At 38.3% G+C, this 13,841-nt stretch overlaps 1 protein-coding gene and 1 long non-coding RNA gene across 10 annotated transcripts in view; one reads left to right on the forward strand and one right to left on the reverse strand.

The window, feature by feature from the left end:
- The window catches only part of myocd (myocardin), a 647,048-nt gene that overhangs the window by 154,477 nt on the left and 478,730 nt on the right, over positions 1–13,841 (forward strand). The gene's annotated exons all lie outside the window — the stretch shown is intronic.
- On the reverse strand, positions 296–8,084 carry LOC132380159 (uncharacterized). The gene is made up of 3 exons (XR_009507673.1): positions 8,046–8,084; positions 4,021–4,077; positions 296–396 (listed from the first exon to the last, which is right to left on the reverse strand). It is a non-coding gene; the product is annotated as an uncharacterized LOC132380159 (long non-coding RNA).

A 13,841-nucleotide genomic window follows, 5' to 3' on the forward strand; every position in this document is an offset into this window, starting at 1 on the left:
ACATCCCTACCCTTTCCCCAAATCATCTCCCCCCGCCACCCCATCAGTGTATTTTCTCCTCTTTAGCTGAGAAGCATTTTATACCCACCTTTAGTTATTTAGGTAAGATCAGCCTGGATTAAAAAAACAATTTGTGATCTTTAAACAATGGCTTCTGATTGTTTATAGAGTATATTGTGTTTGTTTACACAGAAGAGCTCTGTAGGGAATAATTAAAGAACATGTCTTATCAGTTTCTGTTGGGGAAACAGGACATGATATCTCAATGTGTTAATGATGCTTTGGAGAACTTATTAGTTGATAGTTGCAAAATCACTTCTGAATTTTCGTTTTACTGAGTGAAATTCTCCAATATTGAAGTCACCTTATTTGCTGCAGGAAATCTGAAGAGCTTCTCTGTAATCAAATCATTAACATTTTATTAGGATTTATTCAAACTTTCAAATCCAAAAATGTTTATGAAACTTGATTGTTAACATTAAACTTTGTGTGATTACATGCTCATATGCCTGTTGCAAAGTTTGTGTAAAAACAAATTATTTACTTTATTCCTCAAACCAGATGTGCTTATCACATTCCAGCTGATTCAAAGTACTTCAAAGCAGGATACTGAGTCCTGCATTGAAATCCCACTTTTCTCAACTTGATCCAAAGTGGACTGTGCTACAGTGTTCATCTCTCTACAGATTAGTAATCTCTTCTGTTTGTGGTCAGCATTCTGTTATTTTCTGTTTAGGTTCATAAGGAACCATAATATTTAAGAAAGTCATAGCATCATACTTGCTTAACATTTGGAATATGGCCTTTGGGTGACTTCTTGTGTAAATGTAGTTTTATATGTTTAACAGTTATTGCTTTGGTTAGAATAGAACAACCTGATGGCTCCATACATCAGAATTAGAATCAAAATCGGGTTTATTATCACTTAAATTTGTTGTTACGGTTGTTGTTTTGCGGCAGCAGTAAGTACAATGCATAATAATAAAAAATATAAAAATTAAGTAAGTGGTGTTGTCATGCGTACAAGACAGCACAGAGAAGTACTGATAGACATGAAGTAGTCTCTCTATTGGACAAAATGAGATACAGCAGAATCATACTGAGACCCTTTCAGAGCGAAAGGTCTGCCTCACCTAGCGGTACATGACTAAAGATCCAAGGACGACTCCGTATCTACAATGCAGCCACACTGCTTTCTTTGAACTACACCCAAGCTTCACACCCACACCACAGACATGTAAACAAATTTTAATCAGCATTGTCTCATCTGTGATTCAAGGCTTTTAGGAACCTGTTGTTCAGAACTGCATTTTAAATTTAATCTACAATTTACTTTCAGATTTGAAGATTGGTGGCTGAAGATATTTTCTGTAGGTGCTGACACCAAAAATGATTTAACAAGTAGTGCAGAAAGAAAACAAAAAAACCCAAAAAAAATAGTGAGGTAGTGTACATGGGTTCATTGAGCATACAAAAATCTGATGGCTGAGGGGAAGAAGCTGTTCCTAAAACATTGAGCGTTTGTCTCAAGGCTTCTGTACCTTCTCCCTGATAGTGGCAATGAGAAAGATGGCATGACCAGGGTAATGGAGGTCATTAACGATGAATGAAGTCTTTATGAGGCTTCACCTTTTGAAGATGCCTTCGATGCTGGGGAAGCTAGTACCCATGATGGAGCTGGCTGAATTTGCAACCTTTTGCAGCATTTTCCAATCCTGTGCAGTGGATTGCTCCTCCATATCTGACCATGATGCAATCAGTTAGAATTCTGCTTATAGTACAACTGTAAACATTTCCTAGTGTTAGTTAATATACCAAGTCTCATCAAACCCCTAATGAAATATAGGCACTTTCATGCCTTCTTTCTCATTGTATCAATATGTTGGACCCAGTATAGACCCTTGGAGATGTTGACACTTGGAACTTGAAACTGCTCACCCTTTCCACTGCTTATCCCTCGATAAGGACGTGTGTGTTCCCTTGACTATCCCTTCTTGAAGTTCACAGTCAACTCCTTTGTTTTACTGATATTAAGTGCAAGATTGTTTTTGTGGCAGCATTCAACCAGCTGATCCATCTCACTTCTTGAAGTATTAAGGAAAAAATTTACCCTTACTCGAGGAAATCTGCAGATGCTGGAAATTCAAGCAACGCGCACAAAATGCTGGTGGAATGCAGCAGGCCAGGCAGCATCTATAGGAAGAAGTGCAGTCGACGTTTTGGGCCGAGATTCTTCATCAGGACTAAGTGAAAGAAGAGATAGTAAGAGATTTGAAAGTGGGAGAGGGAGGGGGAGATCTGAAATGATTGGAGAAGACAGGAGGGAGAGGGATGAAGCTAAGAGCTGGAAAGTCGATTGGCAAAAGGGATACAGAGCTGGAGAAGGGAAAGGATCATGGGATGGGAGGCCTAAGGAGAAAGAAACGGGCAGGGGAGCACCAGAGGGAGATGGAGAGCAGACAAGGAGTGATTGTGAGAGGGGAAAAAGGGGAAAAATAATTTATTTATTATTTTTCCCTTTTTTCCTCTCTCTGCCGCACTCACAATCACACCTTGCCTGCTCTCCATCTCCCTCTGGTGCTCCACTCCTCCTTTCTTTCTCCTGAGGCCTCCCATCCCATGATCCTTTCCCTTCTCCAGCTCTGTATCCCTTTTGCCAATCGACTTTCCAGCTCTTAGCTTCATCCCTCCCCCTCCTGTCTTCTCCTAACATTTCAGATCTCCTCCTCCTCCTCCTCCTACTTTCAAATCTCTTACTATCTTTTCTTTCAGTTAGTCCTGACGAAGAGTCCTGGCCTGAAGTGTCGACTGTACTTCTTCCTATAGATGCTGCCTAGCCTGCTGTGTTCCACCAGCATTTTGTGTGTGTTGCAAAAATTTACCCTTGAGTGCTTGTGCTAAATGAACAATGCGCATTCTCAAAGAGACACAATTAATTTTTACCTCATTATGGATAAAGAAACACAAATTTAAGTTTTTAAACAATTTAAGTTTTTAAACTATTTAAGTTTTCAAACAATGTTGAATCAAAAAATAAAAAGTAGTAGATAAACAAGATCCTGGAGAGAAATACATATATTTGTTTTCTTTCATTGGAGATTCAAATAAAACTAGTCAACGGAACATTTTAACTGTGACGGCTGCCTGGTGTCTTTGGTAAGTTGTGATCTATTGTCTTTAACCAGATGTCTTTGGCCAGATGTCCTCTGGTTTTGAGACTTCACTCATCTTCATTATTGTAAACTTGTTTTTATTAGTAAAGAAAAATGTGAAAGAAAGGTGTATAGAATCCACCGTGGAGTCTACTTAAGAACAAAAGTCAGGGAAAAGATTGTATTCAGGAGTATCACAGAGAAGAGTGTAGAAATTTTTATTGCTGTTATGGATTTCTCTGGCTACGGATACACTGCGGAAATTAAATTACTATTTCTATCTGTTATAAGGAGGCATTAAAACAAGCTTTCAATGTCTCTCCGTTGTTGTATGAAAAATCTCTTTCTGTGTTTGTAAGGATGATCAACATCAACACACCCAAGTAGATATATTGTGATACTGGAATAAACTAGCAAGTCGTAGGGTTTATCAATGGTCTTCATTTCAATTACAAAAAGATAAATTGATTATTTAGATATGTTTAGCTGCTTTCTATTTTGTTTTGTTAACTTCAAAACTAATTGAAATAAGAATACAGGAGAGTCGGGGTTAACTTGTGTACTTCATTTTTTCTTTAAGCGAAGCCTGCATGGGGGCGTGATGACATATGACATATTTGCACGTTTACATATAACCCATAATGAATTATTTAAATGACCAAGAATGCTTAATCAAACAATATATTTACAATTTTACTCAAATATTACTGAATTATTAAATATACAACACTTTCCACATAAATAAACAGAGATTTGTTTAGAAAAGGAGGGAATTATATGGCATTGAGTACTCTTACATTTATTGTCATTTGAAAACTTCAAAATTAAATTTGCTAGTGCAAAATTAAATGTTGTGATTAAAACCTACCTCATCACTGTGTATCTTGATCTACCATGATTAGCATTGTGTTAAACTCTACGTGACCTGTGAAAGATAATTTTAACCTGAATACTAAATCATTCACTCTTTAAACTACTTCTTAAGGAGAAGGGAAAAACGTTGAGCAATTTTTGCAATCAGATAATAACATTCTTTTTCTCCTGCATGTAATGATCTATTCTGTTCTTAACCACAAAGAAAATTGATCTCTGAGTTAACAGTGATTGTGATTTTGTTTGTCTGGTGCTCTTAGAACATAGAACATAGAATAGTACAGCACATTACAGGCCCTTCGGTCCACAATGTTGTGTTGACCCTCAAACCCTGCCTCCCATATAAACCCCCACCTTAAATTCCACCATATACCTGTCTAGTAGTCTCTTAAATTTCACTAGTGTATCTGCCTCCACCACTGACTCAGGCAGTGCATTCCACGCACTAACCACTCTCTGAGTGAAAAACCTTCCTCTAATATCCCCCTTGAACTTCCCTCCCCTTACCTTAAAGCCATGTCCCCTTGTACTGAGCAGTGGTGCCCTGGGGAAGAGGCACTGGCTGTCCACTCTGTCTGTTCCTCTTAATATCTTGTACACCTCTATCATGTATCCTCTCATCCTCCTTCTCTCCAAAGAGTAAAGCCCTAGCTCCCTTAATCTCTTTTAGCAGTTAATTTTATTAACTTAGAAAGAATAATCAAAGACTTGTTCTCTGGAGTATATTGTACTTGACATTTCAAGTACCTTATGATAAGCATGTAATGATATTATGCAAAGTCCAATCACATTGCAGTTGTGCAGAAACTTTTAACATTTTAAATTGAAACAAAGTCGAATGTATAATTTTTCTTTTGTTCTGCTATAAACGTGGCGGCCCACACACTCGGGACTCGAATCGCCATCGGGAGCCACAGGCAGACATGTGGTAGAGTGTTTGGAACTACCCGCTCGGGGCAGATCTTCCGGGGACAGTCTGACATCACGTCCGGGATGGACGCGGGATGCGAGTCACAGGGGCCCATGGGAGGGGAGATTTGAGCGTGCAGTTTTGAATCAGTAAAGGTATTCTAAGTTCAGCTCTCTCTGCCTCCGTGTGTTTCTTTAGTAGCGCGTTGTACGCAACTACATAAGACAAATTTAAAAGAGTGATCAATAATATCTGTTTATTTTTGTATCTACATTTGTGAGTTGTCTTGCTAAAGAAGCTGGGGAATGTACAAAGGAATTTTAGTACAATTTTCCCAAAGAAGGTTATGTTTTAATTATGAAAATGTTTTGATGGTAGGGATCACACAAGACGGAAGCAGCTGCTTATGTAGTCTATTGGAGAGGCATGATGAAGCTATCCAACTTCCATTATTGCGGGCTGTGAAGGTCACCCAACTTCTTTCTAGTTTTGGCCTTTGGATCTGTAGACACATTAGGCATGAACTAGGAATAAGTGACTCAGTGTGGCTTGGCATTTTATGCAGCATTCTCACTGCAGAGAACCAAAGGTTTTAAGCTGTACTGTGGATCTGAGCAAATGGTGTAAGATGAAATTTAGTGTGTCAGATGAGGTGTGTTATGGATGAGATTTAGTTTGAAGTTGTGCTGCAGGTGTATTTAGAGAATATGCCCACCTTGACCAAATGGTACAATACTGAGTATTGCAAATGTGAATGTAAAGAAATGGATGGGATGCACTGAATGTGTGAAGAATGAAGGAGGGGAGGGACTAGAGCAGCAAAGAGTAAGTGAACAATAATTGTGTAATTCTGATCAGATGGATTATTTTGGAGTTATTTCAGCCAACCAGGAAGGTAAACTTCTTGTTTTAGTTCTCATGGATGGTGGAGAGTAGTGAAAGGACAATAGTCCATGAAACGTTAGTTGAGAGAGAGCCTCAAGCATTGCATTTTATTTGCTAAAAGAATCTTGAATCTGGCTGGATTTCCGCCTCGCTGGAGTCAGTGTTTGACATCCTTTCAGAGGCTCTTCTCCTGTTAACTGGTGTCAGGGATGCCTGGACGCCAGCCCTTCAGAAACCAGCTTGTGCTGGCAGCTTGATTAAATCATTGTAATAAGATCTGCGGACAATTTCATGTGCTGGCTAAGGCCACGTGAGCAGAAGTATATCTCCCGGTCCAGTCACTGAAGCACTGTTTTTAAGGAGTAAACATATCTCCAGGACGGTTTCATTTTCAAGCAGTGGTGAAAATCAATAGCAAATTTTTAAAAATTTATTAATTTTATACGTGTCCATTTTTGCGCTGATCTGATTGTGATCATTTTTACATAGGAAACATTGGATATTCAGTTGGAGAAGGTACTTTAAGTATATCTCACTGGTGTTCTTGTCAGGGGTTGTGGGGGTGTATTGTGAGGATGTTGATAAAACTAGAGAACTTTGTTATGTTCCAAAACTGGAGTGCACTTATTGGAGATGGAATCTTGCAGACACTTACCTGTCAGTGTTTTTTTTAAGCTGGGTTTTAATAGATGTTCCCTCCTTTGTTTCTCAATGCATCAAAATGCACTTCCTTTGTCATTGACCACATGTAAATGGTAGTTAACAATATATTCTTCAGTTCTATTTGTTATAGAATTCTTTTCACAAGTTCTAATCATAGTACACTGTCCTGCTTAATTCTAAATTATCCTGCTAAAATGACCACCAACAATCATTTGAGTAAGAGGGAATTTCAATCTGGAGTCTATAGATCACAGACTGGCATATTAGCAAAACCCTTAAACACAATAAATGACTTTATTATGTCATAAATGATGCAATGACTTTCCAGGTGAGTTACTAAGTACATCAGTTGCTTGCATCTAATTTATCACTGCACATAATACAAACTACAAGTCTTCATTATGAGTTTGGATTGGCAAATTGCAGCAATTACACTGAAATGAAAACATTTGCTTTGGCAGCTCATCTCTCCTCATGATTAATTACATGCAGTTGTATTTTTCGTTCTAGCATAACCTGTTTATAGTCTCAGTGATTGTATATTTATTTTCTCTCATAACCCAGCCTTCATTTACATAATGAGTCATTTAATGGAAAATACTTGAGATTTGAAGATGCGGCAGGCAAGTGAGATGAAACTTTGACTGAGGATATAACTATTATCCAGGCAGTTGTGAGCTATATTTCTTTTTAGCTGAGAAATTACTGAAACTTGTATGTTACTCTTCACAAGTCTAGAAATTCATGTATTTCACAAGACAGGTGACAGAGTAATTAAAAATATAGTTGTGAATTTCTGGAATGTTGTGTTCAAGCCTATCTGAAATCCACCGTGATGAGCAGGAATGTTGCTTCCAAAGTGAATGATTCAGCTTCTGCTACTGTTATCACATTAACTGTACCTTGTCCACTGTTTCAAGCTTGAATTTAAAATGAGGATTTCTCTCCGGTGTTTGTCCTGCTTTACACCTTTTTCATTATGGCAGAAAGTCAGCATTTACAAATGTTGCAGCCATAAATGAGCTGTGTAGTTAAACAGATGAGTGAAAAATACCTAGAATTGACAGTGATTTAAGCAGATATCCCTTTAGCGCAGGGCATGATAAGTCATGGATGGCAAATGATTTTCAGTTGATATGTTTATCATTCAGCAACCCTACCCCCCCCCCCCCCAAATTCAAACTACTTAGGTAAGAAAGAACACTGTGTACATGGGGATAATCTCCTGGTATTTGTAGCCCAATTTTCTCCTACCTTTCCCTGTCCTAACACATCAGGACATGGGGAATTTGCTCTGCCATGCAGACATTGGTCATCTGCCATTAATTAAGTGTTTTTGAAGAGACTGACTGATTTTGCTTGTTTTGATTCTGTTCTACCCATTAATTGCAGAATCTGGGAGCAAGCCAAGCATGGTGAATGTTCGCCAATGAATAGAGCTTGGCTTGAATTCGAGGTAATCAATTTCGCAGTTTGAATGTTAGATGTGATATTGTGACTGTGATTCTATCTATGACTCTTGCACGGTCTGAGTGTGTGTGCACATGTAATTGAATACTTACATTTAATGCCTGCTTCTATACGCTCTCTGTTGCTTTGTGGCTTCTGAAGAGTGGGTCTTTCATGTAATGTAGAGGATTTGATGTTCTATGAAACAGACACTTAGCAACAAGTTAAATGGATCTATGGTTTCAGTGCTGAATGCTTTGTGTATCTTAATGGATTAACTTTTAACTTATGCAAACCTTTTCATTTGTATTTGGGATATATATTAAACGAAAACAAGAAATCTAGTTTTCAACATCACAGACTAGGGGTGGATTATCAGTTAGCCCTGAAGACGTTAGTTTTTCATATTGCTTTGAGGAGAAGACCAAAGAAAAATTCAGAGTTGATTTATGAGCTTCTTTCATCTCTGTTTGTGAATTGAATGATTTATTATAGACAGTTTTCCCGTAAAACAAGGAAAAAGATTTGTCCTCATTCTCATCATCAGCAATAAGTTGTCTTTGTTAGAAGTTGTTTTCATCATTTTGACTCTGTTGTTAACTTAGGCACTGTAATTCTCAGTTTTAATACAAGAGGATTAAAGTTTTCCCTTTCTCTTAAACAGCCTTTTAAAATATATTTCACCATGTGAGTTTGCAATACAGTTATTTATGTGACTCCTTTACGTGATCATATTACGTAATTTCTTTTCCTTTGTACAGATTAAGGCTTATGGTCTTATTCTCTTTATCCTGACAATTTTGTTCATTTATTCGGGATTGAAGAGCAAGAGAATAACCCACAATTAATGCACTTGTTTTAATTTTTCATTGGACTGGGAGTAAGAATGAGATGGTTTTTAGCCAACACCTCCGTGTTAACCCAACTGCTGTACCAAGGGCAGCTTGGCAGCGTAGTGGTTAGCTCGTCACTTAGCAGTGCCAGCGATTACTGATCAGGGTTCAACTCCCACCACTGTCACTGAGGTGTTTGTACATCCTCCCTGGGACCTCGTGGGCTCGCCGACCCCACCCCCCACCCCACTTCCCCGGCTGCTTCACCCTTCTCGCACATTCCAATGATGTACAGTTAGGGTTAATAAGTTGTTGCCGTGATTTGTTGGCGCCAAAATCATGCCGACACCAGCATAATTCTCACTGATCTGATTTGATGCCAGTGACACATTTCACAATGTACATGTGACAAATAAAGCTAATTATTAAAGCTATTATCTTTGGCTTTCTTTGCCAATTAGGCCAAATGATGACTGATATGTCAATTTCAACCCCGTGTTTAAATGTACATGACATTTGATGGGAAAGCAGTGGAATCTCCAATCATTCTGCTTTGTCTCTTCACCTGTTTCTTTCCAAGGCATGTATTGCTCTGCATCCTAAAGGTCAAGATTGCCTCCAAAGAGATTCAAGTAGAGTAGTCTGTATTGGGTCATTTCAACTGGCAAAGCAAGCATGTTTTCACCCCTGCTGAAGCCAAAGGAACTGCAGAACTGAGGACCTCAAAGAGAAAAGTAAACACTTCTGGCTTCACAAGGATGTCCACATGTACGTTCAATAGTAGAATATTAGATTTAGATTTATTGCCCTCATGAAAATTATTTGATGACACACATATCAAAGGTTTCAAAGGTACATTTAATGTCAGAGAAATGTATACAATATACATCCTGAAGTGCTTTTTCTTCACAACCATCAATGAAAACAGAGGAGTGCCCCGAAGAATGAATGACAGTTAAATGTCAGAACCCCAAAGTATTCCCCCCAGCTCCCCTCCCTCCAGTGCGTAAGCGGCAGCAAGCAACAATCCCCCCCCCCAGCAAAGAAATCATTGACACCTGCCCTCGAGCATTCGAGCGTGAGAAAAGCAACAACATAGACACAGATTTGCAGTTACCCCAAAGACTTCGTGTTTCACCTGGTATTCAACATACCACAGACTCTCCTGCTCCCTAATAAGGGAGAAAGAAGTGTTTCCGTTTAACAGCAAGCAGGGAGACGTAACAAACAACTCACTGATTTATCATGTTAAAGAGTCCATTACATTGTTTTTTTTTAGCTCTGTGCCCAACGATCTTGGGTCTCTGGGCACACAGTTGTAGATATTCTGGCTCCCCTGACAACACAGGGATCTCCTGTCGTGACACCGACCCTCGATCCGCTCATCCTCAGGGCCCCAGGATCCTAAGCCTCCAAAATCGAGCCGAACTCTGAGGCCGAGTCCTTGGCCTGCCAACCAACGGCCAGTTATAAAACCCCGAGAGCGAGTGCCATTCCTGCAAGGGGCCGTAGTCAGCATGTAGCTCCGGGTCAGGGTCTTCAAAAGAATCCTGTAAGGGAAATCTTCTGGACTCGAAGATTTAAAGCTCCTGAATATCATGGTAAGTATCAGCTGATGCTGAGTAGGCAAAGTATCCCAGTCATCTGTGTCAAGCAGCGTCTTTTGGGCAGAAACTGATGTTTCTGTAGAGAGTTCTGTTTGTGCAGAGTTTAGAAAACTTTCAATTTTTTTGATATAGAATATAGTTTTACAGCTCATTGACCTGAAATATTACTAGTTTGTGTCTCCACCTAAACAGCCAAACATGCTGAAATTATGCAGGATTTTATGTTTTCGTTTCAGATTTCCCAACAGCAGCATCTTGCCCTTTGTTTGTGTAAACACGTCCAATTCGTATTGATTAATCTGTCCAGCAGATGGCACTTCAATGCAAATTGGCATTTTTTTTGTCTACATTGTCAGCTTCTTATTTTCTGTCTAGCTAAGATTTAAACAAATATTCTTACCCATCTGTGCTTCCATTTGAAAAGGCATTAATTAACTAATTTTAAAGGGGTCATTTACAGTTTTATCTATCTTGTTCTCATTTCCTCTTGTGTATTACTGTAAGTGAAAGCTGTTTTAATTCACAAACAAGCCAGCATCTTTGCACTTTGATGTTTATTTTCCATTCACTAAGTCCTGCAACTGACCCTCTTCATTGTCCATTTGAGCTATAGTTCAAGGCAATCTGCTGCTTTATTTGTAATTTTTTTACTCTTCCATTTTTTCGCATTTTTATAGTGCCCTCTCATCATTACCACCTCTCATCAGATGTTAGTGTCAATTTGCTGCCTTGTCTCCCATTTATCACCCAATCAAACCTCTGTTTATATATTGTTAGCATGAGCTATTACTGTGCTTTTATGACAGGCTTAAATGCATAAAAGCAAAAATACTTCACGAGTTGCACTCCTGACTAATATATTACCCCAGTTCACTCTTCATTACTCCTCTGAGTACAGAATGCTGTAGGGGAAAATGTTGCAGGGTAGTGGGGGGTATAGCAGGGTCTGAGGAAGAACGTGATATGATGAGATAAAGTGATATTGTGAGTGGTACGGTTAACACAACACTTAACAGTCCAGGAGACCCAGGTTCAATTTCTGCAGCTCCTGTAGGGAGTTTGTATGCTCTCCATACAAACCTCCAAGTGCTCTGGTTTCTTCTCACAGTCCAAAGATGTACTGGTTGCTACCTGAATTGGTCATAGGGTTAAATCGTGGCATTGCTGGGCAGTGAGCTTCAAAGGGCCTAATCCGCATGGTATCTTGATAAATAAAAGTGGATAGAAGAGGATATTAACCACAGCAATTGTAATGGAGGTAGGGGATGAAAATTAGTGAGAACAGCTTTAACTAAGGTAAGCAATGAAGTGCTGTGGACAGTAGTAGAATCAGAATCAGGTTTAATATCACTAGCATATGTTGTGAAATTTGTTAACATGAAATACGTAATAAATATAGAGGAAAAACTGAGTTACTGTAAATATAAATATTAAATAGTTGTTAAAATATGTAGTGCAAAAAAAACAGAAATAAAAATTAGGGAGGTAGTGTTCATTGATTCAATGTCCAATTAGAAATCTGATGGCAGAGGGGAAGAAGCTGTTCCTGAATTGCTGAGTATGTGCCTTCAGGCTTCTGTACCTCCTTCCTGATGGTAACAGTGAGAAGAGGGCTTGGAAAGTGTTAGGAATGCTGTCCATAACCTAATTTGCCAGCCTCAAATAAATTTTGCTAAACCATGCAGATAAGATAGTTTGAACTGATATTTTGAGTAGTGAAGTGGAGGCAAGTACAATGAATGATTGGATGGGATGGCTGGCAACGCTCTGTGAAGGGATGTTGGTAATTTGTAAGTTTGTTCAATGTTAAAATAGGAATGCTTAAAGAATGTTAAATTTAGACAGTACTTCTAAAATATGCTATGGGTGCATAGAATATGCATTGATGGTTAAAGTGTTGGTACTAGCAGCTAAAATTAGAGCAAAGCAATGATAGTGTTGAGGTCAGAACTGTAATAATAAAGCTATTAGCAAACCCACCACACCACTGACAACAGCAATCCATCCATTTAATCCATATAAACATTCCAGATTCATCTGCTTTATAAAACAAAATGTTGTTGTTAATGTAGTACATAATTCTGGCTACTTGTATTTTGCTACAGAGTTATTCTACTTTTCCCCCAAGTGAGTTGGAAACCAATTAAATTTGAAAAGGTTTAGGAGGCATATTCCTTCATTTTGATTTAATAAATTTGTATATGTCTCTCATTATTTTAAATGTTTGCTGTTTCTTTGCTGAACCACAGAAAAATAGTTTGAAACCAAACTTTGGCAACATAATATGACATACCTTTTATTTTTATAAAAGTTCAAAAAATATATTAAAGATATTATACTGTCCTTTTATTCCATAATTTTTGGAAATGGAACTCAGTTTTATTTGGCTACCTGTCATTAATCACATGTTAAGTAGCACTTAGTCATTTTGTAATTAGCTGCATGATTATCAGATTCAGGTTTAACACATCATGAATTATTTTGTTTTGCAGCAAGAGCACATTGCAATGAATCGTAATAAAAAATTAAGTATATACTGTAGAAAAAAATAAATGAAATATGTAATACAAAAAGAAAAGGCAAAGATTATCGAGGAAATGTTCACAGGTTCATTGTCCATTCAGAGATCTGGTGGCGGAGAGGAAGAAGCTGTTCCTGAAATGATGAGTGTATATCTTCAGACTCCTGTACCACCTCCTTGATGGTAGTAATGAGGACAGGGTGATGGGAGTCCTTAATGATGGATGCTGCCTTTTTGTCACATCACTTTTTGAATGTGTTCTGGCTGTTGGAGAAGTTAGTGCCCATGATGGAGCTGGCTGAGTTTACAACTTTCTGCTGCTTTTAACAATCGTGTACAGTGGCTCCTCCATAACAGATGGCGTTGCAATCAGTTAAAATGCTCTCCATGGTAACTCTATGGAAATTATTGAGTGTCTTTGGTGAAATACCAATTCTCCTCAAACTCTTAATGAGATATAGTCACTGTCATGCCTTCTTGGTAATTGCATCAATATGTAAGGTCCAGGATAGATCCTCAGAGATGTTGACTGCTCATGTTTTTCATTTCTGATCCCTTGATAACAATTGGTTTGAGTTCCCTTGCCTTCCCCTTTCTGAAGTCCATAATCATTGGTTGGTCTTGCTGACATTGAGTGCAAGGTGGATGCTGTGACTCCACTCAACCAGCTGAACAAAGTCAACCATGAACTCAAAATGCTGAGTGTAGCCATGATAGGTTAAGAGTTTAAATCTATAATTATAACGATTACATAATTCTTGCCTTGCTTTCTGCAAAGACTAAGCTGATTGTCATATTTATCACAGTTTTGTGTTACTTTGCAAGCTTGCACATGTAGTTTTAACTAGTTAGATGTGCAAAACTTTATACATTGACTTAATGTTTATGCTGCTTTGAACCATGAAGTATTTTCCATCTAAGCTTGATGGCCTTTCCTTTTCAAGTTGA

The sequence above is a fragment of the Hypanus sabinus genome, chromosome 23 (genome assembly GCF_030144855.1).
Source record: "Hypanus sabinus isolate sHypSab1 chromosome 23, sHypSab1.hap1, whole genome shotgun sequence".
Taxonomy (NCBI): Eukaryota; Metazoa; Chordata; class Chondrichthyes; order Myliobatiformes; family Dasyatidae; genus Hypanus; species Hypanus sabinus.